General features: G+C 48.1%; 1 long non-coding RNA gene across 1 annotated transcript; it reads right to left on the bottom strand.

Moving 5' to 3' along the window:
• Window positions 1-513: 513 nt before the first annotated feature.
• Window positions 514-2,420, bottom strand: LOC131581833 (uncharacterized). The gene is made up of 4 exons (XR_009278156.1): window positions 2,390-2,420; window positions 2,267-2,310; window positions 2,134-2,178; window positions 514-566 (listed from the first exon to the last, which is right to left on the bottom strand). It is a non-coding gene; the product is annotated as an uncharacterized LOC131581833 (long non-coding RNA).
• Window positions 2,421-5,427: the final 3,007 nt, after the last annotated feature.

Genomic DNA, 5,427 nt, shown 5'->3' with positions numbered 1-5,427 from the left:
TTTTACAGAGGCAAGCACAGCACAAGGCACTTTTTACAGAGGCAAGCACAGCACAAGGCACTTTTTACAGAGGCAAGCACAGCACAAGGCACTTTTTACAGAGGCAAGCACAGCACAAGGCACTTTTTACAGAGGCAAGCGCAGGCAATGTCTGCTGTGTGAACGTGGCGATAGCCGCGGGGACGCGAAGGCCGGTTCCTCGGACGAAAAAATCCACGACGACGTCGAGAGGCTGAGACGGCCGACGACGTGAAACGCGAGAGCATGAGAGGATGGATTGGAACTGCCCTGCCCGGCAAAAGCTCTGGGGAGCTCGAAAAGAAACCCTCTCCCTTGGCTTCAGAGGGGCCCACCGCATTACAGCCCTGTCCTGTACCGTAACTTCAAATTGGCTCCACTGATGATAAATGCTTTTCCCCTGATTCCAACTTCCACCTGTGATGCTTACCTTTTGTAACGTAATAGGACAAGACCCATCCTCGACAGGATGTGTACATCGAGACGTCCCCCGCACCGGCTTCGGTGCGGCCGATCGCAAACTTCGGCTCTGCCTCTCTGCACGGAACCTCGGACAAAACAGAAAATATGACTGGCACCATCCACAAGGTGGAATTCCTGATGCGGTTCCTTTATTCCATCTTGGACTACGAAAGCTTGTCAGCCAACCAGGGACTTAAACAGAAGAAAAACCACTCAGTCCCACCTCTCGTACTCAAAGATCCCCTGTAAAGTTCTGAAGACAGAGCCCTCAAATGAGTGTGGGGTGCTTTGCATCTAGGCATGTGCAGTTTTTAAAAAATTCGAATCGCCTCCCTTGCTTTCTAGACACTGCTCACCGGCATGGCAGGCTAGGGGCGGCTGAGGCGAAACGTCTTTCCCCCGATACCGAGTGCACGACAAATCTGCAACCCCTTCTGTCTCTCAGAATCCTGTCCGTGACACCAATTCGTGTCGGGATCCACGAGGTGGGATTTGTGATGTGGTTCTTTCATTCTATCTTAGAGAACTAAACATTATCAGCAAACAAGTACTTTAAACAGAAAAATCAGTCAGTCCAAACTCTTCTACTCAAATATCACTTGTAAAATTCTGAAGACAGAGCCCTCAAACGAGTGTGGGGTGCTTTGCATCTAGGCATGTGCAGTTCTTAAAAAATTCGAATCACCTCCCTTGCTTTCTAGACACTGCTCACCAGCGTGGCAGGCTAGGGGCGGCTGAGGCGAAACGTCTTTGCCCGAGACTGAGTGCACAACAAATCTGCAACCCCTTCTGTCTCTCAGAATCCTGTCCGTGACACCGATTCGTGTCAGGATCCACAAGGTGGGATTTGTCATGTGGTTCCTTCATTCTATCTTAGAGAACTAAACATTATCAGCAAACAAGTACTTTAAACAGAAAAATCAGTCAGTCCAAACTCTTGTACTCAAATATCCCTTGTAAAATTCTGAAGACAGAGCCCTCAAACAAGTGTGGGGTGCTTTGCATCTAGGCATGTGCAGTTTTTAAAAAATTCGAATCGCCTCCCTTGCTTTCTAGACACTGCTCACCGGCGTGGCAGGCTAGGGGCGGCTGAGGCGAAACGTCCTTGCCCGAGACTGAGTGCACAACAAATCTGCAACCCCTTCTGTCTCTCAGAATCCTGTCCGTGACACCGATTCGTGTCAGGATCCACAAGGTGGGATTTGTCATGTGGTTCCTTCATTCTATCTTAGAGAACTAAACATTATCAGCAAACAAGTACTTTAAACAGAAAAATCAGTCAGTCCAAACTCTTGCATTCAAATATCCCTTGTAAAATTCTGAAGACAGAGCCCTCAAATGAGTGTGGGGTGCTTTGCACCGAGGCGTGTGCAGTTTTTGAGAAATTCGAATCGCCTCCCTTGCTTTCTAGACACTGCTCACCGGCGTGGCAGGCTAGGGGGGGCTGAAGCGAAACGTCTTTCCCCCGATACTGAGTGCACGACAAATCTGCAACCCCTTCTGTCTCTCAGAATCCTGTCCGTGACACCGATTCGTGTCAGGATCCACGAGGTGGGATTCGTGATATGGTTCTTTCATTCTATCTTAGAGAACTAAACATTATCAGCAAACCAGGGACTTAAACACCAAAACACACTTAGAGCTTGCACCCACCTGTCCTCTGGCATCCTGGGCTGGGATATCTTGCAAGTAGACCACCTAACATAAAAAAACAAGGGATTAAAGTTATAGCAGAAACTGAGACCCCAGCAAGAACAACTGCTTCTCTCCACCAACCGAGGCTCACCTTCACAATGCTTCACCTTCACTGCTGCTATCCAGCTTTACTTCCTGAAAAAAAATACAAAGAGCAGAGCTGTAACACAGTGACCGACTCCAGCCCCACTGCGAAAGAAGAACCGTGACCGACCTTCTCAGGGGGATCCCCTCATCTGGGACAAGGCGCTCTGCCAGGAGGTCGATCCATCCGCATCTGAAAGAAAGTTAGGAAAAAGGTCGAAGTGCTGCAGGGTAACTTCACAGCTCCAGACACCTTCTGCCAACATAAGAATACTACCTAGACTCCAACTACAGCCCGTATTACGAGTCTCCAATTACAAGTGCCCGGGACTTGTCCTTGAACATCTGCAACAGGGCCGGGCGGCAGGGCAGAGCAGTTCCGGACCGAATACCCCCAGACACCCGTGACACGTGAGACGAGGGGACACGACAGGGAGAGAAAACTCTGAGACGAGAAAATCCTCACGAGGACCGAGAAAATGCTGAACGAGATGACCGAGGAGGGACCGAAGGCGAGCCCGCCGGGCTCGGATGACCCCGGAGGAAAAAGATGCTAATGGAACGACTTATTCCGAGAACCGCGGAGACGGATGCCTGAGAATCCTGTGGCTGGAAGCCTCTGCCTGCCTTTGAATCGGCACAAGTCCTTATCCACTGTAAAAAAAGATAACTGCATACAGCTGTCAACACAGCTGAGAACAAGACCTAAAAAGACATCCGATCGGATGCTGCTGAACAGAGATGCGATTCTGACCCCTGTCTGACCTCCCGAATCGAAACTTCGCCGGCGTCGGCCCCGGGCCGAGGAACGCAAAGATGGGAGATGACCGAAAGGACCTGGGGTTTCTCATAAGCTCCTGGGAGGACTAAGGCAAGAGACATGTTACACGAGATGAACGGAAGACACAGAAAGCACAACAGACAAGTGACAACACACCTTGGGACTGCTCTGCCCTGCCCGCCTCAGCATTGTTAGCCAAAGTGAGCCTTTCCCTCATGGTGGCCCCAAAGGCCAGTTCTCAAACCTCCCCCTCCCCATAGCTGACTCAAAACCCTAACCGGTGTGAATCCTAACCCACTACCCTGCTTCGACCCCCTCTGTGACCACAGCCCTCGACTTATCTCTCTGAAGCGAATCCATCGGAGAGACCGATCTGCTGCTAAGGAAAGCTGCCGCAGCGGTTCCCTTTTGTGTCACGCTGAATCTGCTGAGAGAATCTGAAGTATTGCACTTGACGTGACCTAGAACTTCAGGAAACTGCAATCCTCCTAAAAAAAACCCAAACAGAAGAATCATTATAAAAGCATCTTATCACCCCTGAACTCCCCACCCAAAATCATGAACTTAAATACTCCCTGTGTTCCATAATGCTTTCTTCAAGGTGTTTTCAAAACCTCTGCTGCTTCAAATGCCCAAAAGATACCTGCTAAAAGCAGGTTGGAGTAAATTGAAAGAGCCTCTTCGCTGAAATGAGAGACAAGCTCTTCAGCACAGCTGATTCCCTTGGAGGGAATAATGCCCCTTAGCACAGCCTGGGGTTAATATACCCCTAATTGAGCCCGCCTCTTTTTCCCACGCTGCCTGGGAAAAGGGAGGCGGCAAATCCCACCGGGTATAAAAGCCCTCAGAGGGACCGTAGCTGTTTGGCTCCTCTGAGTTAAAATTGAGGTAAGGAGCTCTGCGTAGAAGAAAACTTTTTGGGAAAAGACAGTGTTTTCTTTTTTTACTGCAATTACTCAGAGCAATGGAGCAAAGGAAAAAAAAAAGGTAAGAAGCAAAACTTTGTGTTTCAGCAGTGTTGCCGGCTAAGTTGGATAATTTATGGACTTGCATAATTATTTATTAGTGATTACTAAGTAGCACTCCCCCTGTGATTAATTAGGGTGGAGAAGAATAGTATAGATATGAATGGTGTCTCATAGGGACCTCTAATTAGGGCTCTCTACATTATAAATGAAAATAAGAAAAAGAATAGACTCCCAGCTGGCATTACCGTTACATACCTGCTGGACTCGCTCCTGTTGGAAATATTTGGTGCCGGGGCGTGGGTAGAGGTACCCTGAAATGCAGCTTTAAACCCTTGAAATGCTGTGTCCTAGTTTAGGGCAAATTAGGGAGGAAAACTCCAAATGGGGGTTTCCCCAGGGAAATGACCCCTCCCTACCAACTGGTCCAGGAAAGGAAAAAAAAAATTCCTTGGAAAGAAGTGGAAAAAGCTGTTTATTTAACAGAAATTGAATAATATGAAATAATAAAACCTCTCACTGTTCGATGGGATGGCAAGTCTAGGAAGAAAAGTCCTTTTCATGTGGTGTAGCTCGCCTCGCTCGGGTTCTTATCGGTCCTTCCGGCGCTGAAAAGTGCCGAGGCCCGGGCCCCGGTGGGCCAAAGGCGTGAGCTCCCGGGGTTTGGCTGGGTGTTCGGTCCAGAGCAGGTTTGCACAGATCCAAGGAAACAAAAAAACGAAAAAAAAAACAAGGTCCAGGGAACTCCTCTGCCTCAGCTAGCTAAAACCAACTAAAAGCCAGAGAGAAGCTCTGTCCCGCTGTCTGTCCGTGCTGCAGACACCACGGTCCAGGAGCGGGATGTGTGGGAGTGATGTTTGTTCCTTAATGCAAACAGCGTGCTTCTTCTTCCCCCCCGCTCTCGCTTTCATAGCCAGTCTTAAAGGTGCAGAACTTTATATTTAACATAAACCAGACAATTGGGGATACCGGTATCATAAAGTCACCCCAGGACATGCTGGAAAAGGCAACGCTAAAAATGAGCAAATGGGGCAGCTACCTCCACTTAAACGGATACAGTGGTAAATAAATGGTTTCTCCCCTTTAATTTAAACCCATCAAATATTGGGAAAAAGAGTGGTTTTCCTCACTTTAAATCTCTCTGGTGATTGAAAAGGGGGCATTTTTCGGTTAATTCAGATCCATAAAAAAGCATCATCCCTGCTTTCCCTTTCCACTTAAAGTGGAAAAAAATAGAAAATGGGCATTCTCTATCAATTAATATCTCTAACAGCACAGAAAAGGCAGAGTTACCTCCAATTGAGACTATCAAAATTGCAGGGGAAGTGGATTTCTCTTCAATTCAAACACAGGCAATTGGGGAAAAGAAAGCTTTTTCCCTCAGCTTAAACACCTTTTTTCCTGATAACCCATCCCTTCTTT

This window comes from Poecile atricapillus, chromosome 8 (genome assembly GCF_030490865.1).
Source record: "Poecile atricapillus isolate bPoeAtr1 chromosome 8, bPoeAtr1.hap1, whole genome shotgun sequence".
NCBI lineage: Eukaryota > Metazoa > Chordata > Aves > Passeriformes > Paridae > Poecile > Poecile atricapillus.
Note: the sequence above shows the minus strand (reverse complement) of the source record. Positions and strands in the feature narration are given on the sequence as shown.